The sequence below is a fragment of the Botryllus schlosseri genome, chromosome 9 (assembly GCF_051294905.1).
Source record: "Botryllus schlosseri isolate E-star chromosome 9, Bs_hap1, whole genome shotgun sequence".
Lineage (NCBI taxonomy): Eukaryota > Metazoa > Chordata > Ascidiacea > Stolidobranchia > Styelidae > Botryllus > Botryllus schlosseri.
In genome coordinates, this window is record NC_137244.1 from 3,156,787 (window position 1) to 3,182,563 (window position 25,777).

The 25,777-nt window shown below is 41.0% G+C and overlaps 1 pseudogene across 1 annotated transcript in view; it reads right to left on the minus strand.

Annotated features, from left to right (window-relative positions):
• Positions 1-4,579: 4,579 nt before the first annotated feature.
• LOC145446595 (cytochrome P450 4V2-like) overlaps positions 4,580-25,777 on the minus strand; it is a 31,196-nt pseudogene continuing 9,998 nt past the window's right edge. Inside the window, exons 2-7 of the transcript XR_013917320.1 lie at positions 21,243-21,449; positions 20,984-21,020; positions 19,755-20,002; positions 18,615-18,852; positions 17,979-18,071; positions 4,580-5,026 (exon numbers count right to left, since the gene is read on the minus strand). The product of XR_013917320.1 is annotated as a cytochrome P450 4V2-like (transcript). The remainder of the gene's footprint in view (positions 5,027-17,978; positions 18,072-18,614; positions 18,853-19,754; positions 20,003-20,983; positions 21,021-21,242; positions 21,450-25,777) is intronic.

The following is a 25,777-nucleotide window of genomic DNA, read 5'->3' on the forward strand; positions in this document are numbered from 1 at the left end:
CCAATGACCTGATTAGTAACACTGGTATCCATGACTTCCCTGCTTGGCGCTCATGCATTACTGGGATAGCATGTAGGGGTGGTGCATGACTTGGAAAGCCGTAAGGGCTATATCTGCACTTCCTTGTCCAGCGGCATATGCACATCATGCACTCATGGTATGCATATGCGCAGATCGTGTGTATGTGTATCATGAGTAGAGCCCGACCGATATTGGATTTTTGAGCCGATACCGATAAAACCGATATCCAGTACCTTCACCGATAACCCCGATATATTCAGCCGATATTCAAAAGATATGGAATCTAGCTCAAGGCGCATATTTAACACCTCAAGAGTATTTAATTGAACATGTTTGCAGCCATTGCTATACTTAACATGAAATGAATGTTATGGGGGGCAATAAAAATATATCAGTAGCACTAGTCTAGCAGTTGCACATTACAGTTCATGATGCATAATTTCTCTGCGTTTTCTCCATGGAGTGAACTTGTGTGGTATTCATAAATGATGATGGCTATACAGTACTAAACACAGTGAACAGTCTTTCACTTGGTACCGTAGTTGGTAGCACAGCAAGAACTGGGAATCTTTGTTTATTTTTGTTCCACGACTGCAGGGGATCTTTTCTTCATTGGTTCCACCAAATATTGATATTCTTCTGGCAGTGCACCTGGAGCCTTCAGAACATCATTAACAGCTGAAGAGAATGTGCAAAACAACTCAAATTGTTCACGTCCGTTCCACCCATCCCCTTGACTATGACCAGCATTTCAACAATCAGCTGATCAATCTTTTACACACTGTCAGAATTGGCCCATGTCATTACGGAATAAAAAATATTCGTATGAATTATTGGCTCTACTCCCTTTTTGCTTGGTTTTCTTGCACTCTATGCCCGCATATTCGTTATCATGGAGGCCCCTCAGTCAGATGACTCCATACATTACTGGTATTTTTCGCTTTGTTGGTACCGAGCCTTGGCTTGTGAGCTTCCTACACAGACACCAACAGCACTATCTACAGGTAAATGTGTACACGCGACCATTTTCTCTGTCATCACGACGGTCAGTCCAGCTTGAATGAAGTTTTCATTTCTCAAATGAATCGATTGAAATCTTCTGCATACAACTTTCCATTCACTCGATGTCTGCTCTCTGTCTCTGGTGTTCGATCACTGCAGGGGATTCCCACTGAAGTCACCGGGGCATAACGGTGAAAGTATATTTTTCACATAGGGCTACTGGCCTGTGTGCAGAGATGGCCACAGTCCGGTTCAGGAGCCGGAGCCGGAGCAGGATTTCATTGAATTTTTACCTGGCCGGACTGGATCCGGATTTTGAATTTGCGGTGATGGTCGGATTTTTGCCGGATTTTTTGCTGCAATATGATTAATTAGCATTGTTATAGCAGGATTTTTTCGGATTCCAAGCTGGACCTTCAACAGCCGGACTCCGAATCTCACATTGCCAGCCGGATCCGGATAGATTCGGATCCCGAAATTTGGGAATCCGCCCATCTCTGCCTGTGTGCATTGCAGCATGGCCATTTATATTTATAATTTACTGGCATTCAGTGAAGACTTCACGTCTTCTCTGACTCCCTACGACCATGTTGTGACGTCACGAAAATGGCCGATATTTTTTTTACCTCCAGTGGCCGATACCGATATTTTTTTCCAAGTGTGATATCGACTCGATATTATCGGCGAGCCGATAATCGGTCGGGCTCTAATCATGAGTCGGTGTATATGCCGCAAAATCATCAAGGACAAAAATAAACCACGTCCTTTCCTTTCCTTACCGTAACATCATTAAGTTACTTGTTTACGTTGGAAAACGTCATTGTGACGTCATCTTGATAAAAAGTCGCTTGCAGCCCTTGCCCCACCACCCGATATTGTCACGAGCCGCCACTGTATCAACCCCAGTGGCTTGTTATATGTAACTTGCAACTGCATAACGGATTCGTAAGTATACACATAATGGCTTATTCGACACTGCCCAGTGCCCATATACGCTCGAGAAGTCAGTTCATGTGATACATTATTGCTTTATTTCACATCAATTTGAACTGTATTCTACACGGCTAGTGTTCCATGTATGATCAACAGTAGTCATAGAAGCCAACAGTAACTTCGTGTGCCATTTAAACCGATATATAACTGCCTCTATATCAGAGGTCTCAAACTCAAATGTGTTCGCGGGCCAATTTCTTAATTTTGATGACGTCGCGGGCCGCAGCATCAATAATATGGGTATTCAATGTAGAATAACACAGTAATCTCCGGTTAACATTGGAACAGATCAATAACAATTTAAATATAATCATTATTGTGCCATAGTAGCAGCATCGATCGTTTCTTAACCTTTTAGCGATCGTACCGCTTATGCCAGAGGTCTCAAACACGCGGCCCCCGATAACATTTTGTGCGGCCCGCGAAGGCATTTGGGAATTTCAAGTATTCGACAATATATTCAAGTGTCATATAACTTGAAATTCACTCCTAAACTACTACAAAAACCTGAAATTTCAACAAACTTCACCATCATATCACCTCTAAAATCTATCACGCGGTCGAAGATCGGTATTATGTCACATTTCCGGTTCATGATGATAAAACATGACCCGTTGATGATTCGTGACTGAAAATTTTGTTTTGGCGACCTTTCTTCAAATTACTCGATTTTGGATTGTCTGGGTAAACTGAAAATAACTCGAGTTGAGTCGAGTCAAACGTTACAATCAGAGTAGGACTTGCGCCTCGGATAGTGACTTGGAAATCCTACGGACGCAACAATCTATGAAACTGTCATGGGGAATAGCAATATATCAAAAGTCTGTAGCTTGCGTTGCCTAGGGTATGTAGTTATCTGGCCTACATGGAAGCCATCGGCATTCTGTAACCCCGTGACGTGTATTTGGTTACGTCCTGGGTGTTGTCTGTTCTCTTTATCCATGTTATTATCGGTGGCGAGTAAAGTAGTGGTACGCTCCACAGCTGTAACACCAATGGATTCTTCGGCGATTGGTCATTTCTATTCCAGGGGTTCTTAACCAGGGGCTAGTTGTAGCCCCTTCGTGGTACGAAGCACCACATCAGGGGGTACGAGATGCATTGTGGAAATAGGCCTATATGCTGTGGAATATTTTCGGGGCGAATTTATGCAATTGGGAAATATTCGTCGTGCTACGCGCGATTTTACGTGAATAGGCTTTCCGATTTCTATATAGGTACCATCAGCGGTGTCTTAGAAAAAGCCACGAAGGGGGCCGTGCTACAAGTGGGTAAATACGGAATTTTCGGCCTGATGTAAAAAGGTCAATGTAGTCGAAACACGATCAATATCAAAAACAAACAAACAAATCATCAGAAATTGTGTTGAAAATGGACAGGGGGCACGGGAGATCTTATTGAAAGCATAAGCCAGAGGTCTCAAACTCAAATGTGCTCGCGGGCCATTTTCTAGTTTTTGATGACGCCGCGGGCCGCAGCATCAATAATAGGGTTATTCAATGTACAATTTCCAAGTAGGCTTAATCTGACGGGACCTTAGAGACAGGCATTGCACAAACATCGTGGAAATCTAATTTACGATTGCATTATGCACGCTTGACACGGAAAAAATCACAGTTTCAAATATCTAAATAAAATTGTTTTGGGGCCGGGCATCATTTTTTTAATTAATGAGTTATAGACATTCTACCAGAGGATGCATCATGTTATCGTAAAACTTTCGGGTTATAATATTGCAACTAGTGGACCTTTGACGTGCCACAATTTTATGTAGAATATTAGAACATATTCCACAGCATATCGGCCTAATTCCACAATTCATCTCGCACACCCTGATGTGGTGCTTCGTACCCCAATGGGGTCGACGAAATCTGGCTATAAGAACCCCTGGAATAGAAATGTCCAATCGGCGAATAATTCATTGGTGTTACAGCTTTAGAGCGTACTACTACCCTACTCGCCGCCGATAATACATCGATAAATTGAACAAACAACACCCAGCATGTAAACAATACGTCACGGGAGTCATAGAATGTCAATGGTTGCCATATGGACCTGATTAGATAGCTACATACCCTACGCAACGCAAGCTACAACCTTTTGATATATCACTATTTCTATGACAGTTTCATCGATTTTTGCGTCCGTAGGATTAACAAGTCACCGTTCCGACTCGCAAGTCCTCTCTGAATTTAACATTTGACCCGACTCAACTCGAGTCATTTTTATTTAATTACTCAGTCAATCCGAAATCGAGTAATTTTATGAGAAGATCGCACCAAACCAAATCACAATTTTCAGTCACGAATCATCAACGGGGCATGTTTTATCGTCATGAACTAGAAATGCGGCGTATTAGCTGATCTTCTACCACATGGTAGCTTTTAAAAGTGACATGATAGTGAAGTTTGTTAAGATGTCAGTGATTTTTTAGTAGTTTTAGGGTGAAATGTAAGTTCTTATATCTATAAAAGATATATCGAACTTAAATATATTATTGAATACTTGAAATTCCAAAATTCCGTCGCGGGCCACACAAAATGCTCTCGCGGGTCGCGTGTTTGAGACTTCTGCAATAGGCTATATAGATATGGCAAGTACTCACCTAATTGAAATAGCAAACGAATTCTGTAAAAACTGCAGAAAAATGCAAGTTTATTCGCATATACTTTTTAAATGCGTGCATGGTGAATTTAACATGAGCAACTAATTGTAGTCAGTAGCGCACATAATATGGATGGTTTGAGCCCCTGAAAGTTAAAATCTTTTAGAAATCTCAACTTTCACTCCATTTCTCGGTCGGAGGACTAAATCGCCCATCACTTCCATGCGTTCGGTAGCCTCTCGTGCTCTGATATTATAATGACGAAGGAAATATGCCAATATCACTTTTTCCTCCATCAACGCGAACCGCTGTCCGATGCAGTTCCGTGGGCCAGCAGAAAACGGAATGTAGCAGAAAGGATGTCTGTCAACGTTTGCTTCAGTTGTAAATCTCTTTGGGTTGAATCTAAACCCAATCATAATTCAGATCAGCTAATGACGTCATATATTATCCCCTTGGAATAGTTATGAATCATGGGCGCTCGTATTTTTATCTGAATAAGACACGCCATGTACAGTGCGATAGACGAGGTACAATGTGATGTATTGAGCAGATATGAAGACCCTGAAACGACCAGATGCGGTGCCTCAATCAAACATACACCTCGGCCACTGGCATTTCTAAAGTATTGATACTGAGTATAACATATTGTGCGATCTTGATATTTCGACTGTCCGTATTTGATGTTTCCTCGCTTATGCTCTTCCGTACCCATTTATCGGCTGTTCTGTGGTAGGGTTGCCATATTTTAGCGGCTCAAATTCCGGACATTCGTAAGCGCCTACTAGCGGATTTAAACATGAGGTATGGAAATTCTTTTTTAACAGCCGTAGTGAACACATTTTATGTAAAGATGACGTCACACTAGCAAAGCCTTGCCTATCGACTGTAAACAGGAGTGGAACATATGTCATGGAATAGGCCATGTGAGGTCTGATGATTGCTATAGAATTCACTACAGATTTCGTCACTGGCTGGATGAAATCATCTGGCGGGCCGTATCGGATGAGTGTATATGAGTCAAAATGCCGGTCCGCACCAGCAAGCTCCACATTTGGTGATTTTCAACCTTTCATGCTCACGACTCCATGTTCAATTTAAAAATGTTTCGTGACGTTAAGCGGCCCAACGCAAAATTGGATAAGCTGATTATTCAAACAAGGCCATCACCTTTGCTATTCAGACTTATTCATGGCCTAATTTGGAAGCTGATTATACATTCAACATTTTCGCGATCCCAAGAATAGAGGAAATCAACCCCAGGATTAGAACCACCGTCTTTGACTCCAGCATCCTAACGGTCTCAACCGACTCTAGGGATATACCATCCTCCTATAATTGCGATTACTATTAGACTTATTTCAGTATATGATGGTAACTGTATATTTTTTTTTGATTGCATTTTTTGCGATGGCGTTGAAACCAATGTTCCCTTTAAGCTGCGCGCGTGCGCGGCCGCGCACTGCTGACGAAGTCTCCGCGCACAGAAAAACGTATCCCGCGCACAAGAAAGCCGAAGTGATGACCTTTTTTTCTGTCGTTACGCACTGTTTTCCGAGGGACCGCGCCAGTGAGTTGTTGAGTGTGCGCAGACTCGTGAAAAATTAGAGGGGATATTGAGGGGCAGTATTTGATATTGAAAGCGTGTTGCCTTTGGGGATTATTTAACGCAATTTTTCAGGGAAATAGCCACAAAATGACGACTTTCAGGATTAAACGAACTTTTGCCTTGTCGGAGCACTACGATGCATATGGTAGTAGTAGATGGGAGATGATGAACTAATCTAAAGTCTTATTCACCTCTCCAAACCCAAGATACCCTATACCAGGCCTGAGCAAAGTGCGACCCGCGGGCCAAATTCGGCCTACGGAGCTATTCTGTACGGCCCACGAAAGTTTGCTTGAAATTGAAAATATAAAACCTACTTTTTAATGTTGCTGTGTATGGACTAAAACCATAGGATGTATAAATTGAAGCTGAAATTCGTTTACTATCAAGCCCATTCGTTAACATGCCGCGATTACGCAGCCTATACGTACCTCACATGCCTAATCCAGATTCAAAGTAAAGTCAAAGTAGCAAATTATACCGTTACAATTAAAGTCACAAGAAGTAACCAAACCTTCTTTCAGGGATATCTAGACTGTGCGGCCCGCGAGAGTCTGAAGAAACTTACTAAAATATTGATAAAATGCGTACTAAAAATCGAATTAATGCGGGGACTTGATTAAACTTATTCTTAGTAGGCTATATTTCACCATGATAATTCTAAGACAGTGGGTCTCAACCTGGGGGACCCGTGCCCCTTGAGGTCATGAAAGCATCTGAAGGGGATCGCGACGCTGAGCTCAACTGAAAAATTTTCTCGCGCTCTGCGCGATTTACTTCCAATTCATAATTATAGCTCTGTATTTTAGTATGAACTTCATATTTAAAAATCTCTCATCAATAGTCGTAACCTCCCATGCCACCAAACTATCCGTTAGGTTGGCTATAGCATGCTGGTTGCGTTTTGTGATATGACGATAAGGGGGCGCGAAATCTACACATATATAGTAGAAGCGTGTTTAAAGCTAACATGGTTATGATCCCACCCCTAAAACCTCAGATAGTCGAGTTTCTAGGTCCAGAGTACTTCACCGTTACCAGGCAACAGCTTCAAAGTAAAAAATCTGATATGTGCGCTGATCATTGTATTTCATATTTAATTAAAAGATCTCAAGGTTTTTCAACTGAACAGTATCTAAATTATTTTGGTGATAAAAATGTGAGAATGATAAAATTGTTCGTGTTTTTGTAAAGAGCTTGATTACAGGTGCCTAATAAACACATTAAATGTATACATCTGTAATTCGTGATATACTTAACACAGTGAGTCAGTTTTGCGCTGAGCGGTTGTATTTGGTTCGTATTGTGTACGCTCACGGATTGCTTCTAGACCAACCTGTTCCACGGGAAACAATTCGCGATATAACCACTATAGTGATTCAGTGGACAGGATACCATAGTCATTTGTCCCCGCGGAATATGTAGGTCACTACACATTAAAAACACCTGTTTTCAAAACCGATCGTGGTAAATCAACAATATGCACGATATACAGTAATTGTAGTTCTACGAAATACACAATGCACGTCCATGAAGCACCACAATGACGCTTTTCCGAAGCTCCATAGGCTGATTTTCGACTGCTAGCTAGCTCAAAATGCTGCGTTTCTGGCTTCGAAATGCAACATTCTTGACTTCCGGTATTTTACGCTTCACGAACGAGCAATTATACTACTAACACATCTCACTCGATCAGCTTTACCTGTAAATGTGATTACGTGAGCAGAGACAGGATTAAAATTGATAGCAATATATGCATTTCTCGATGATATTGACCGATTTGATCATGAATTATAGAAAATTTTAGCGCTTCGCGCGTTTAGTGCGAACGCCCACTAAACGAAGACCAGACACAGATGATTAGTAGCGGGGGAAAGCGTGCAGCCCGAGGGGGGTCTGGGGGGAAGTTCAGAAGTTCGGTTTATCACCCTATGGGGGGCCTGGTTGCGCACTGTTGTCCAAGGGCCTGCGCAGTGAGTTGGCGTATTTGCGCAGACTCGTGAAAAATTAGAGGGAACATTGGTTGAAACCCATATTAAATTCAATATATGCGACACTGAATCGCGCGAAACGCCAAGAAAAATTTCAATTAGCATAAATATTAGGGTTGTCCAAAATTTGGAAAATCTCAAAAATGATGGGTATCAATGTCTCATTCTATAGATTTTTGATAAAAAAAAAACAATGAGCCTGGAATAAGCTCACAGGAACGTCGTTAAGATTTGTCGCAAAGCTTTTGAAAGTAGCTCCCGACGAGTGGGCGTGCTAGCGACCATAGAACGGAATCAAGACTAGTAATCACGAAATCACGGCTCTCGATTGGCTAATCGGCTATGCTTTAATGATCACGACGGCAGTGGCTTGCTGATCAGTTGTTAAAGGAGTCTACTAACGGCGGTGATTCTGTAAGCGCATTGTAGGCTGGTTGGCAGATAATGATTTAAGATTGATGCAGGACATGTTCAGTGACTAGATACATGATGATGAACAAACAGCGGCTACTTCCCACAAACTTAAAGCATGACTGGCTTACTGTGAAGGAAACCGCCGTAGCCTACATGTCTGTTTTGACCGATGGATAGCACAGAGCCTGCGGAGAAATATTGTAAAGGCGCTTATGGAAGTGGTGAACGAATTTCTTGTTTCAGAAGGGATGCATCATCATTGAATACAAATATAAAACTTAACAATGACACTATACTTTGTCTGATCTTATTAGGTTCCAGTCGTGGTATATTTGAAGTCTTGAATGCCCTAAGGATTGGCTGAATCAGCCGTATATGCTGGGGACTGTCAAAGTCGTCAATGATGCCGCACAAGGAGTTAAAAGGTATAAGCACAGACTATGCTGTTATGCCCATTAAAAAGACAGTTTGATTGTTTAGCTTAACTTAGCCTTAGAGAATTGCAGGCATGACAGAGGTGAAACGGCGAATGATTGTGCTCTTTTAGAATCCAAGAAATACCTAGTTCATCATCATTGGTTTATTAGCAATTTTATCAGTTCAATACACCACAAATTTGCGATACAATGAAAAGACAGGAAGATGTCGAAGCGACAAGGAGTAGTCTATGGAATCTGACACCCACCTTGGCCTAGGCGATGTAAAGAGGAGGCATGCACACTGAATGAAAGTAAAGAAGATAGTATAGAAGAAGAATGCGACAAGAAATAGGGCGGCATGTCATGGGAAGCGAGATCGATAGGTCAGTCGTGGTCCGGTAATCTTGAGGATGGACTGTATTTATTTAGTAGTAATTGCTTGTATTTCGACTTGAATGTGGACATGCTCGTCGACTGTCGGATGGCCGGCGGTATACTGTTCCACACATCAGGTCCGGCATATTTGATGGAGCGATGATCTTTTCGGTCGATCATATGATATTTGGACGACGTGGACGCGCGTGTGTTGTACTTGTGCGCTTTTGATTCGGAGGTAAAGAAGTCATTGAAATATTCGGGGCAACGACTGCAGTGAAACTGATACATAAACTTGGCGATTTCTAGTTTCCGCATATCTTCTATGTTTAGGACGCCGAATCTCTTCAGCAGCGACTTATTGGATGGGCAGCCAGGCCCCTTTGGGGCCCTAGCTATGATTCGGAGCACTTTATGCTGTAGTTTCTGCAGTGGCTTGAGTGCAGTTTTACTGGCAGCCCCCCAACAGAGGATGCCATAATGTAACTTCGATTGGATTAAGGATTTAAAGAGTATCAGAAGAACCCATGCCGGCATGAAGCGCCCAAGGCTGTAGAACAGGCCGCACTTCGTTATGTTTGGTTGCAAATGGTTGCAAATTCGTCAGACTGGGCGTAAGTAAAGTATATTAGTCATCGCAAACTGGTACAGCACACCATACGTGAGATGGATGCCGCACAAAATCTTATCTGCTCAGAAGATGTTATATTGGCCGACCAGATAGATTATATAATGGAACCACGAAGAAATGTAACTATCGCACTGCTTCAATGCATTTTAAGCTCGTTTTACATTCCAGCATTTGTAGTGTTATACAGCCGGTAATGATTCAAGATTACTTCAGGACATGCTAAGTCGTACTGTATTTTTTTCTGGTCATACCAGCATAGTCTGTGCTTACCTCTACACCTCTTTCTGCGGCATCATTGACGACTTTGACAACACTTACGAGTGAATTCATTCATCACTGATTTTATTAGCAATTTTATCAGTTCAATACACCACAAAAAATGCGATACAATGAATAGACAGGAAGATGTCGAAGCGACTTGGATTTGTCTATGGAATCAGACACCCACCTTGGCCTAGGCATAGTAAAGAGGAGGCATGCACACTGAATGAAAGTAAAGAATACTGTATAGAAAAAGATAGCGACAAGATAGGGCGACATGTCATGGGAAGCGAGATCGATAGGCCAGTCGTGGTCCGGTAATCTTGAGGATGGACTGTATTTATTTAATAGTAATTGCTTGTATTTCGACTTGAATGTGGACATGCTCGTCGACTGTCGGATGGCCGGCGGGATACTGTTCCACACATCAGGTCCGGCATATTTTATAGAGCGATGATCTTTTCGGTCGATCATATGATATTTAGACGACGTGGACGCGCGTGTGTTGTACTTGTGCGCTTTTGATTCCGAGGTAAAGAAATCATTAAAATATTCGGGGCAACGACCGCAGTGGAACTGATACATAAACTTGGCGATTTCTAGTTTCCGCATATCTTCTATGTTTAGGACGCTGAATCTCTTCAGCAGCGACTTGTTGGATGGGCAACCAGGCCCCTTCGGGGCTCTAGCTATGATTCGGAGTACTTTATGCTGTAGTTTTTGCAGTGGCTTGAGTGCAGTTTTACTGGCAGCCCCCTCCCCAACACAGGAGGCCATAATGTAACTTCGATTGGATTAAGGACTTAAAGAGTATCAGAAGAACCCATGCTGGCATGAAGCGCCTAAAGCTGTAGATCAGGCCGCACTTCGGTGATAATTTAGTGTCTAGGGACTGAATATGACTCTTCCAGGACATGTTCGAGTCCATTAAAACCCCGAGATATTTGGCATTATCTGTGTTGGAAACTGGCTGTCCAGCGATATTAACGGTTAGGTTATTTTTTGAATTTACTGTCAGCAATTGGGATTTCGAAGCGTTTATGCAAAGGTTTTTCTGGGCCGTCCACTCATGGACTTTAGGCATTTGGTCACTAGTCAGTGCATCCAGCGCTGCCGTCGGAGATGCGGACGAAAGGAGGTGAGTATCATCAGCGAACAGTTTGGTGTTCAATGAGGAGGTTTCAAAAATGTCGTTGACATATAAGGTGAATAGGACCGGTCCAAGTACTGAGCTTTGGGGTACACCACAGGTCACCAGCTGAGGAGAGGACAAGGTGTTTGAGATCGCAACCATTTGTTGGCGTCCAGTGAGGTAACTTTTCATGAGCTCAAGTTGTGGGCCCCGAAGTCCGTAACGTGCCAATTTCGAGATGAGAATTTCATGATCTACGCAGTCAAACGCTTTTTTTAGATCGAGAAAAATGCTACATCCCACATTTCGCTTATCTGAGATATCATAATACTGTTCGGTCACTGTTAGGAGGGCATGAGTGGTTTGGTGTTTGTTTCGGAAGCCAAATTGTTCAGGGGAAATGACAGACATTTTGGCGAGGAATGAGGATATGCGGGAGAGGAGCAACTTTTCGAATACAACCCCGATGCACGGGAGAACGGATATCGGACGGTAGTTGGTGACATTAGTTCTATCCTCAGCTTTGTGTACAGGGACTACTCTGACTTTATTTAGATAGATTGGGTAGACTCCATTTTCTATCATGAAGTTGAAAAAGTGAGCCATATATAGACCGATATGAAAGCTTAACAGTTTAAAAAACAATGATGGGATTTGGTCATAGCCGACGGCCTTGTGCGATTTCAGTTTGTGGATGGCTACTTCGACTTCGAATTTGGTCGTAGGTTCAAGCACAATCGACTGAGATATCGATCTCACCTCTGACCTGACCGACACAGGTTTTGTAATAGAAGAAGCAATATTAGGGCCTACGTTACAAAAATAATCATTGAAGTGATTCGCGATGGCCGCCGGGTCTGAAAGTTTGTTTCCGGTATCCGAATTCACAATTTCCGAAACAGACTTATGGCCTTTTTTCTGGTGTAGGAGAGAGTTGAGTCCTGACCATGTTTTTCGAGTGTCCTTTTTGTGTCTACGTTCATTTTGCTGTAAGAGTTTAATAAGTCCCCAACATAAAGCTGATTCAGCCAATCCTTAGAGCAGTGGTTCCAAACCTTTTTCCACCCACGTACCATTTTGAGGTTTTATGCAGTGCTCGCGTACCACTTATAAAGTTACGCGTGTTTTCACCATTTATGACGTCATAATCACGTATTTGACCTATGCGAGGTGTATTAAAAAATTCTATTGAATTAGGCCAGGGATATCAAATATACGGCCCGTGGGCCGGGTCCGGCACGCCGGACGATTTTAACCGGCCCGCATAGCAATTCTGAGTACATTGAAAAATATGATATTATCCATCTAATCCAAAGTAATAAACCAAATTACAACGTCCGCGTTGACAGTTAAATATCTTGTATTCATCGCAACGCATACGCAGGGCTAACGCCCGATTATAACTAAAGCAGGGGTGGCCAACCTTTTTGCCATTCAGGGCCGCATTTCGACTACTCGTGTAGCCTACGGCCGCATTCCAGGGCATAGTCGTAATGAACGAGCTGCTGGACGCCAAATACTCAGGTTAAAGTGTCTATGTCCATTGTCCATTTCTGGTGAACTCCGGACTAATTTATTTAATGATAGACTTACTATGCGCACCAAAATCGCGAGTGGTTACAGGTAATGTTAATGAAGGAAGTTCTCATAGTCGCGCTAGGCGCGAAAAAAAATCAGATTCACCAATGAATTTCGTCATTGATATAGAGTTTTACATATTACCCTGAAACATTTATCCTTTCTTATCCCGTGTGATCAGATTCACTGGTATAGAGCTGATGTTGAAGTGTTTTCGATAATTTAAAGCAAGTTATAAATTATGATGCATCTTCGGGTGGGCCAATTGGTATTAGTCACTTTGTAGCATGCTGTTATTTCATGACCTCCCATCAGGATTTTTAGTATAGTGAGGAGCAAACGATTCCGAGCTGATATTTCCATGTGAGTCGCATCATTTTCCACTGATGTTGGCATCTGTATTGTGGGGCTCTGATTGCAAAGGGTGCTACTATAATAAAATCGAAAAATGTAATCGTATTGAATCGCGCGCAGCGCGAAGAAAATTTCAAGATTAATTAAAATCTTTCAAAAAATCGGCAGTCAATTCGAATTGCAAGTCGACGGCCGCCAACACATACTAATTGAATTGCGTGTCTAGGGCCAAACAAATTCCCTCTTACGGCCGCAGGTTGGCCACGCCTGGACTGAAGCAAAGGAAACACTTAAATATGTCTACTTGTTTCGCCGGTAATGCCATTGTTTTAGCGGTTCGTAACTGTATTCAACCGGACGAACATCGTATTTTCGCATTGCTCGCAAATAATGGTGTTGCGACTCGCTAGAATGAAACCCCTACGATCCGTGTATTATCTATATATGCTTGATAATAAAGTATTCCAGCGAAAAGCAATGGCACGAGGCAAAATTTTGGATTCCGTTGACTGGTCCGGCCCGCGAGCGATTTCATGACTTCGATCCGGCCCGCGAGGCAATTTGAGTTTGACACCGCTGAACTAGGCATTATCAGCCAGGGTTGATGGGATGTATGGAATTGTATTTTTTCACCACCAGTCACAGGAAAAACAGCGTAATGAAATAACAATAACACACAACAAAAGTCAATTTTTTAATGCGATGGCTGCATTTGTTTATTTACCACTAGCTTGTCGATGCGTGGCATACGTTTGCTTACAGCGCATCGAAAGTCATGTAGGGGCGCAACAAGTCGGTTTCGTTTCTTCGACTTGATAGTCATTAGGGATGAAAATCCTTGCTCGCATTCCCACGTATAAGGGAAAATTAGCAGCTTGGGAATAGCGTGAGACGACGGCTTCAAAAAACTCAAAATCAACCTCACCTGAACTAATAACTCCCTTCGATCGAAAAAGACAGAATCTACTCGCGTACCACCTGGAAGACCTTCGCGTACCACAGGTTGGGAACCACTGCCTTAGAGCATTCAAGACTCGAGTTTTACAGCACGACTGGAGCCTAATAAGATCAGACCAAGTAGTGTCATTGTTAAGCTTTATATTTTGTATTCAATTATAATCGGTCCTGTTTATTTTTGGATATTGGATTTTATTTTTGGAGATTGTCCAAAAATAAGATTTGAAAACATCCAAAAATAAGATTTTTTGGATGATGTTTTTCAGTGAAATAAACAAGTCAGAGCGATGTAAACGACCAGAAAACTCATAAAAACACACAAAACAGCATATATGTGAGGGAAGGGGTCACCGAAACGCTAAAACTACTTCCACTCAATCCACTTCACGTTTCTGCTGACCTTGCCTGCCTGCCCGCCCCTCCGCCTTTGTATTCCTATAAGTTTCACAGTGCGACATGTAGAGAAGACGGGAAGGCAGCTTGAGTGAGGCAAAGGGAACGGCGAAATCATATACAGCCACCTCTGTCACAATCACTTCGTCCACACGATGACGGGACTCATCTGCTGATGCTTCAGACGGCAACACAACTTGATCCAGAGTAGATGGAAAGCGTGCGCCCCCAGTTTGTTGACGCTCGTTTATTGTCAATGAAGAGGGTGGCCTCTTGGTTGACTGGAGACCGTACCAAACTCCTTGATGTTATGGACGAAAACAGTCCGGCGTGTGCAACTTCGCTGCTGTGGTCCATCCGATCGTTCTCGATCGCATGGTCCCGCTCGCACGTAGCTGAGCACCACCGTCACGAAGCTTCATGGTCTTGACGTTCCGATCATGGAGCAGGAGGAGCTCATGCGCCTGGTTGAACGACTGTGTCCAGGTGAGGACTGGGACGAGGACCGCCACAAGGAAGGTCAGAGGGTGTTGGGGTGTTGGGCTGTCAAGTTCAATGAGGCACGCATGGGATGAGGTTTCAAGCGCATTACTGACGAGCGCTTTTCAGGAGCAAAGGCTTGGAAGATTGGAAAGTTTGAAGAGTTAGACATTCCTCCATTTTTGGACCCCTAACCTCGATGTTTCCCACAATTGCGACGTTCGAGGCCGATATCTCAAAAATCAAGGGGGGGGGGGGGCGTCTCGCAGTGATTAATATTCTTTAGAAGGCATCCTCCAGGCCAAATACTAAATTTGTGAAGAATGTATTGCAAAGTTAGATCAAGATCACTGATGATATCTATGTGTTGGAGGACTTGAATACATGATAATAACATACCTTTGGTGTTTTTTTTTCAGTAGTAAGAGGGCTCAAAACACCTTCAATTCTTATTTTTGGAGATCCTCCAAAAATAAAATTTGAAAACATCCAAAAATAAGCTATTTTTGTTATTTTTGGAGAAATCCAAAAATAAACAGGCCTGATTATGATGCATCTCTTCTGAGACAAGAAATTCGTTCGCCAGACTGTTTAGAGTCAAGTGTACCTGTTTGATGCTGGTGTGATCAGACTAGATGACCTTCACGGTCTTATCGATCATTCCTATCTAATACCGAATACTGTGCATGCATATTTTCTGTACCACCACCACCGCCGTGTGTTATGTATTTTGGTTTGATGAAAATAAAGACTCTCTCTCTCTCTCTCTCTCTCTCTTGCATAAGCGCCTTTGCAATATTTCTCCGCAGGTTCTGTGCTATCCATCGGTAAAAACAGACATGTAGGCTACGGCGGTTTCCTTCACAGTAAGTCAGTCATGATTTAAGTTTGTGTGAAGTAAGCTGTTGTTTGTTCATCATCATGTATCTAGTCACTCAATATGTCCTGAATCAATCTTAAATCGTTATCTGCCAACCAACCTACAATGCGCTTACAGAATCACCGACGCTAGTAGACTTCTTTAACAAGTGCTCAGTAGGGTGGTTTTTTTTTTGAAATGTCAAAATTTGTCAAAATTTTGTCAAAATTGTAGCGTTAGGTCAAAATATGTCAAAATTTTTCATTAAATCAATAAATTTTTTGACGTCTGCATTTTGTTTGTATCGTAGATTTAGCACTGTCGGTGAACTTATAATTTGATATTTTACCACTTTTAGACTATTTTATAGGCCTACCGTTGTAAACGGCTGATCGTCTGCTCATTGTGAATCATAAACGGTAAAAAAAATAGGTAGACATGGTGTTATGGTCAACGTACCGCAATATCCTAACTGAAGAAAGACATCTTGTGCATTGCATCATTCTTATATTAAGAAGCGCATGATGAAAAATTGTGATGTAGACAACATTGTCAGAATGAAGCCACCCGGTGTGTCACCAGCACCAGCAGTGTACGCACAACTTGAGTGTTGTCGGCCAACAACTGCTACTGTTGAACGTCCTTGACAAGCTTCTTAGTAAGGACGTGCACTTTCTACCCAAGAATGCAGGAAAGCATCTCTCGTTGTATTACAAAATATTTTAATTATTTCTACCATAATACATATTGTAACCACTGGAATTCTTCATAGGGCCAGATTTCGTTAAAAAAAAAATATTTTCATGTAAAAAGTTGCCTGTTTCTAAGCCAAAACGTTTTTTCAGGCCAAACTACTTCGTTAGGACAGTCAGTTCAAACCAGAAATGAAGATAAGTGGTGCAATTTTAACATTATGTGGGAAAACACCTAATTTGCATACGCTAGGTCAAAATTTGGTCTAAATTTAGTTTTTTTAGGTCAAAATTTTCTTTTTTTTAATTAAAAAAAAAACGCCCTACTGATCAGCAATCCACTACCGTCGTGATCACTGAAGCATAGCTGATTAGCCAATCGGGAGCTGTGATTTCGTGATTACTAGTCTGATTGCCGTTCCATGGTCGCTGGCACGCCCACTCGTCGGTAGCTACTTTCAAACGCTTTGCGACAAATCTTAACGACTTTCCTGTGAGCTTATTCCAGGCTCATTGCGGTTTTTTATCAATAATCTATAGAATGAGACATTGATACCCATCATTCTTGAGATTTTCCAAATTTTGGACAACCATAATAAATATGCTCCCAAAAGAAATAATTTTATGTCGATTTACGAAAATATTTTAGTCAAATTCGAACCTGCAAAATTCCGGACATTTACGGATGTTTTAGAATTTCCTCGCAGAGGCAGTTAAACAGTGAAGTACCGGACATGTCCGGAAATTCCGGACGTATGGCAATTCTATTTTCTGGGCTTTTTTGTAGAGGCGCCGCAAGAACATCGAAGCAAACGCGTAGGAGTCCAGATAAACCAGGTAAGCGTTGGGTTATATCAGTTTAGGGACTTCGCATCTATTATATTTAATCTTTTAACAATGATGTTGTTTCTAAATATAGAGTTACTAATTTATTTGCATCATGTTCGAGGTTTACCAGCTATTGGGGGTTTGTTAGAATTGATACGTGACTCACAGTGTCAGATCTAACGACACAGTCACGTGCTGTAAAAGACATATTCGGAAATTTCCCTAATTCCCATAAATTATGATACCTCAATTGCCGTGGCGCAAAATTTCTTTCATGCGAAAAGTACAACTTTATGATTTTGTACATGTTCGTCATTCTTCCATAGGAGTACATGTGCCAGTTTATTAGGTATCATAACGTTGACATGAGTTATAGCTACTGACCTGCTGGGATCGGTCCAGTACTTCGGGTGTGAATGAAGAATATGAGGAAAGACAACAACGGTAGTCCCTACTGGTATGCTGTGGCCATCTATCCTGTCACACAAATGTGTAAGGTTAATACAAGACAAACCTTGCGTCTAGACAGACTTGGACAAATTAAAAGTCTTCATCATTTCCAAATTAGAATAAATTAGAATTTCAGCTATTCGTTTTTTTTTCAAATTAAAGTAGAAGTAGAATTATAGCTATACATATTTTTCTAAATTATAATAATAATATAGCTACACAGTTCCTTCCAGATTAGATTAGATTAGAATTACTGAATTCGCGAAAACTTGAAATTTGAGTCAAGTTCAGTTCATATCAAATCAGAGGTGATTCTCATGAGCATATGATATGATGGAAAATGTCGGTGCAGCAAGCTTGGCTCGTTTGGCTCCATACTGTTTTTCTGTAGCGTTTTCAGAAAAACCAGAAATTAGGTCAGAATTAACATGAGAGCATAGAAACATTTTACAAATTCAATTAGAATTAGAATACCGGCATTTCGCTTTAATTAGTCTAATTATGCAACTATAGTATTATTTAGTTGTCCAAGTCTGCGTATAGAGGCGTCTGCGTACTCAGTTAACTTACAAACAATTGCTTGTCGTATTTCTCGATAATATCGGGACGGACGGAAATAAGCGCAACGATTCTTTTATAACCAATTCAAGGTATTCCAATTTCCTCAAATCATCCATCGTCAAGTTGCTCTCATCGGATTTACTGGCAAAGACCTTGTCAATCTCTTCGTGCAGTTTAGATTGGACGTCGTCGTGAGTACCGACCAGATGCAATACCCAAGAGATCCCGGCAGCAGTTGTGTCGTGTCCTAAAAATAGCGTAGGATAACAACTTCACATAGATATAAATGATATTGCAGCTTTCAGTGCTAAAGCTGTGGGATATATATTTCTGTGTGATTTAATGGTTATTTAATTTTAATAAATGACGCGTGAGGGTCTAACTCAGGGGTTCCCAACTTATGGGCCATGAGCCTATTTCAGCAGCCATTTCTTTTTAAAATCATACAGTTTGCGATTTATCATCTCTATGTCCATTCCACTATAATTTCATACACCAGTTTTCTAATTTTCCAATTAAAATGTTTCCTTCATCTTTCGAAGATTTAAGCTATTAAATTTCTCAAACGGGGGTCACGAAGTTAAAAAGGTTGGGCACGTCGCCTTCTAGCTAGAACTTCTAATTTGTAACAGTGATTTGAAAATTATATTCAACTTTCATTTATATACAGGCTAACTCCAACTCAACTCCAACAATAATAAACTATAGTCCTTCAAGTCCAAGTGAAGTAATAGTATAGTTTAGAAAACGAAAATTCCCGGTATTTTTACCAAGGTATATGTCAATTACACTTTACTGAAGGCTTTGATAGAATAAGGTACTCCAAAAACCTCACAAGAATTCGAAGAGCAGAAACAAGTGTGTATAGGGACACGTGGTTGAGATAAATATTGAACAACGTTTTGAAGGGGAAGAGGTTTCAAGCGACATAATCTATATTGCAGCACAATTAGAACGACGGATGAAACGATACAAGCAATATCCATGACAAGCATGTGAAAGCAACATAGTGCATATGCTCAACAGAGGAAGGTAATTATAATAATGCAAGCTAAGCGATCAATCAGGCAAACGTACCATTTTGAGATGGGTAAGACAGCTACATCGTTCTAGACCTGCATTATAACACATTTCGTATATCTGACAAACCTTCAAACATGAAAGTGTCGACTTCTTCTTGAATATCACTCAACGAGAGAACAGTTCCATCACGCGATGCTTCGAGCAGCATGTCCAAAAAAAGCCAGTCGCTTTTTCGGAGCGCTTGCAGTATCATTAGTCTTCTTGTTCTGCATTCGTTCGAATATTATCTTTCGTGTGAATCCGTGCAGAATCTCGAGAGTGTTTGCGAAGTCGCGTCCTCGTTTTGTTGCGTAGTAGACCGGGTCCCACCAATACCCAGTGTTGGGATGACTCGAGTCATGACTTGACTCGAGTCAGACTCGAGTCACCTTTTTCGTATGACTTGACTTGACTCGAGTCACTTTGCAAAAATGACTTGACTTGACTTGACTCGGCGCATCAAAAATGTGGATTGACTCGTGACTCGGAGCAAAATTCACGAGTCAATTTCAAGTCATCAAGTAATCGGTGTCGATAAAAATCACTGTATCTTCCATATGTTCGGATTGTTCGCGAAACGCTGGTGTAACCCGTGAGAGCTACAAATCACTCATTGATCGTGTGTTTCACTGAGCCTCCATTGTCTCACATAAATAAAATGACCACACACATAGTGATTGAAGCGCACAGCTTAGGTTGTCGTATACTAGTAGTGAGGTATTTTAATAGCATAATATTCATTTCGGTTTTCTGTTCTTATACCTTAACCAAACCTCTTGTTTTATTGAAATTAAATTCGAATTTAGTTTATATACTCCTCAACCACTGGTGTAGGCTCGAATGGCATCATGTCAACATGTAAATGAGTAATGTATTGCATTTTATCAATTCGCTTTTCAAGTTTGGCTGGTAACTCTAAACTGAGGCTATGCAATTACTTACGTAGTTGAACAGTTCTACGTATATGCCTGTGAGCGATACAGAGCCTTCTTGCGTGTATATTTAACTTGATATTCGTTCATCGGTTCAGAACCAATGATCACATCAATCTGTTAATCAGACAGCTAGCAAAATGCAATGACGTAATCATGCCTCATACTGCGAAAAGGGAATTTGACTTGAATTGTGACTTGACTCGTGACTTGACTTGACTTGACTCGACTTGACTCGAGTCACCTCCAAAAATCGATTGACTTGACTTGACTCGAGTCACCTTCGAAAATCGATTGACTTGACTTGACTCGAGTCAAAATGTGCAATGACTCGAAATGACTCGTGACTCGAAGGTAGTGACTTGATCCCAACACTGCCAATACCACGGAGTGTTCTGGCGGTCCAGCACGAGTTCCGATGCTCTAACCAAAGACAATATTTAGAGCGTGCTGCCACAAACCGTCTCGAAAATCTGAAAATTACATTTAATAATGAGATTTCACATAATTATAAATATATATACATCGAGCAAATTCTATTTCACCCTCGACCAACCAATAATTTTATCTTGCAATCGAAGGCTATACATAGCTGAAAGGCTCGCCAATCTGGTGTCCTTGCCGAGTGAAATGCTATCATTACCTGTATGCGGCTCTGACGTATTTTGAATTGGCGTCATTCATGGCGTTGATCGATTGACCCATCGCCGTTTCGCAAATGATGTCGAGCGTACACAATGTCACGTAATTGAAGATGTCGAATGTATCTTTTGCAGTGGAATGCGATTCGAGTTTAGTTAAAAATACTTTCGCTTGCTCGTTCATTACGTCCAGGAAGTCTTGCAAAAGACGGAATAAAGTGTATTGCGTAACTCATTGTAGTCATATATTAGACCAGGGGTGGCCGCCAGTGGTCCCCGGGCCAAATGTGGCCCGCGAGAAGGTTTTGAGTTACCCCCGAGGCAATGCACGAAATTAATTATAATATAAAAAGATAAAATACCCAGATAGTTTATTGCAAAATTGCAAGGACAACCAAAGTTTGATTTGCTTGATCGCGAAATTTGGGTTGTTTATGACTAATATATCGGTTACGACGCATTTGCGTAGCCAGTGTCCCATTTTTCGCAGATCTTTATATATGACAATAGAGTAGAATAGTTCATGGAAGATTCAGTTGACTTGATATTTTTCTTAGCACTTTGCGCGATTTATTGTCACTCGAATTCTTTTTCTTAGTAGGCCCGCCATAGATGCCCCTTCCAGAAAATAAGAGATTAAAAATACCCCCAATTTCAATAATTGAGTCGAACTATATTCGCAATTATGAGAGAAGGTGACGTCCTACAACGACACAGAAAGATCGTCGGCGGTGAGACCTTTGCACAAAATGATGGACGTATGTTCACTAAAATCATCTATATTGATATGTTCAAGCGCCGAATAATCCAACAATATATGCAACAACCATTATTATTTACAGAATTCATACATTAACTTTGAAAGAATTCCGCGCTTTGCGCGGCTAGGACATCGCTGCACACTGAATTTTCATGACATGATTGTTATCAATTTTGATGCGTAGTAATATAAGTCTTGTTTTCACTGATACGTTACCTACTATCGGACGGCTAAAAAGGGTCATCGACATTAAAGTGTCCCGCGCAATGGCTCGTAAATCTCACGTGGCCCGTGGGCGTAAAAGGTTGGCCACCCCTGTATTTGAATTTTTAGAACTCGGGATATGTCTCCTGTGGGTCGTGGTAATTAAGTATTGAAATGGACTTTTAGGTACGACTACACTACATAACATATAATCAAATCGATTTGTACTATCAACCCGACTACCGCAGCATAGTGGAGATCTGGAAGAAATGCTTAACACGGATAGAACTCTGGCATGCCTTACTAATACCATATAGCACCTCTCGTGTTTTTTTTTTTCGTTTTTGTTGCTTCTATTTGACGAAATCTATAAAATTATAGGAATTGTAAAAATATTTCGATAACGCCGACACAGTAAATGCTAGTAGTTAGTATGATCAGTCGTGACCTGCCTGGGGTTCTTATGGGCCCGCTGGTGAGGTGCCGCGAAACTCGTGTTGGTGATGGCACCCTTTTGACCCCCCTTCCGCTGGTGAGGTGCCATGTGTTCTTATGGGATCTCTGGCGATGGTACCCTTTCAGGTATAGGCTGCGTCGGTGATGTGCCGTGAAAACTCGTGGTGGTGAGTCGTACTTTCAGGTATATAGGGTGCGTCGGTGATGTGCCTGTCATGTATTCTTACGCGATCTCTGGTGATGTGCCATTGTTTCTTATGGGATCTCTGGTGACGGCAGGTATAGGCTGTGGCGATGATGTGCCCGCGGATTCTTGTGTGATAGTGTACTACCGTTATAGGTATAGGGATCTCTTGTGAAGTGGTGTTGAATATCAAGTATAGTAAGCAGTAACGCCATTACTTAGTACGTATATTCAAAAATATTATATATGACCGATTCGAGTTAATCCTAACGTTTACGGTGATTGCGACTTCAATATATCGTTATTCTTATGGTCGCGGCGGTGATTCGTACTTTCGGTTATAGACTGCAGGCGGCATGTCGTACTTTCAGCAAAAAAGGTGTGAAATCGTTTGCTAAATCTAGGAATCACTTGCAAGGAAATATTTTGGTAATTAGTTTGCCACAGAGCCGGCGTAGCCGGCGATTCGAATACCAACAATAGCCGCGTTCACATACTATCACTTCAAAAAGGTGTGAAATATTTGTAAAATCCTACGAGCGCTCACATGATAACACATCAGACATAGCCGTCTCTCGTGGTTCAGTGTTACAGAGGTAGGAATCATGCACAAGTAATATTTTTGTAATTAGTTTGTCTCAGAACCGACGTAGACGGTGATTCCAATATCAACAATAGCCGCGTTCACACATTAACACTTCAAAAAGGCGTGAAATAGGTTGCAAATCCCGCAACCGCTGACAAGATAACACCTCAGACATAGCGATCACTCGCGATTTTCTGTTACATACATACCGATCGCTCACAATGTAATATTTTCGTAATCAGTATGTCACAGAGATGGATTTCGCTGGTAAGATTAAGTAACGAATAACAGAACCGTCGCAAACGGTGATTCGAATACCGACAAATTATCACTTATTTCTGATCCAACCCTAATCCTCTGCGAAGTTAACGCTTATTCGAAAAGGTGTGAAATATTTGTAAAACCCTACGGTCGCTGACAGGATAACGCATCAGACATATCGAGCCAGTTATTTTTGGGCGTCGGAATCCATTCGCGAGATGTACTATAGATAAATTGAGATAAACCGAAATGAAATATTTTGACTTGGTGTAGTGTGAATTGAAATAGGATTGACAAACATGACTACCATCTTTGCAAGTACCATTTCGATATTATACGCACATTGATTTGAAACAAGTAATGAAACATTACAACTCTATTCACGATCCGGCTTTCCGTTTGTCAAAGAGACATTTTAACATCTTACCATACTCAAAAGAATTATTCACAACATTAACCGATGTTAAAAATCTAGTTTTCACTTACTTGATTATATCACTACAACTCGCAAACTTGAATTAATTCATCCTGGTTGTATTCATATGACCGATAATTTTTATTCAACTGTAAAGGTCGTTACTATTCTGTAAGACAAAGTATTTACTAATCGGCGCATATACGACTTGACATAAACCTATTTCATTTTGAGTATACGAGATTTGAATGTCTGAACAATAACTGAGAATTAAATTATCACAAGTGAATCCGTATATTACAGCGTAAAAGATATTGGAATGTCAGCAACTCTGTACGGTCATAGTTACTACCACATTACCTAATTTACCCGGCCAACTCGTCATGATCATTCCTGAAATCAACACAAACATGACCACTGACTTGAGTTAACCACAAAACATCATCAAGTTTTAAATCCACCTGTAGCTTACGGATTATTTGAATGCGGGTTATGTTTTGTTGTAATTGAGTGTACGGAAATAGCATTACGTCTCGACATCTTACCATCTTACCATATTCAAAGAGTCAACCACAAAAACATTGTCAAGTAAATCCGTTTGTAACTTATCCGACCAACTCAAACAGTATCAGTATGAAAAACAGCCAAGCCTACACGAGTCAGATTAACATAATATGTTTGAGTATACGAGATTTGAAAGTCTGACCAACGTAGTTGAGAATTCATTTCTTACAATCGAACGCTGGTGTTATATCGAAAGTTATCATTCTGTAAACATAAGGATTGATACATTGATGTGACATATGTAATAGTTGGTCATGTCATGACTTGATTATTAAATTATTCGCGTTAATTAGACCCGACGTTGTGGTAAAGGTTATTATGACAGCAACAAACTTTTCACTACCATGGTTAATAACACGTTGAGTTGTAAAACTATACTTGTCTGAAATGTTCTTGATTGGGAAATTATTCACCTTGGTACAAATCACTCTGCGTATCGCGGATATCAGAAAATATTTTTCGCAAATGTAATTGTTTCCAGTTACCAAGACTAAAGATGAAACAACAATTTCGTTTGCTGGTTAACAACCGGTACAATACAGAATTGTCATAATCTGTGACAGTGAATTGAAACATGCGAACCTTACACAGTACGAATAAATCACTTTGGACTCCGGGCGGCGGCATTTAATCCGTGTTAAACTCTGTTCACACTCTCTGTCGAATGCATGAAATGTAAAACATTACGAGGTAACCTTCTAAGACTTTGATCAGCAGAGAAGCAATTTTGAATATCTTTACTGGAAGGATCCTATTCAACCAACCTTGGTTAATACAAAACTCATAATAATAATAAAATCGAAGTATATGCTACACTGAAATCTACAAAAATGTATTTGTATTGTTGTTCATAGTAGTGATATCGATTTGAACCTCCAGAATAATTGTCATCATCTAACCAAACTACTGAAAGTCGTTGTCAATTTGTATGATGTTCGCTGATTGCATACTAGAACTATTTGTGTAACACACACGATCAGAGAAATTGGAAATGTTCCCATTGTCATTCGTCAAAGTAAATGTCGTCACAATACTCGGTCACTAAAAAACCATATACTTGTATGTGATTGAATCACCGGCAATTAACTAGCTAAATCAAACCCCTAA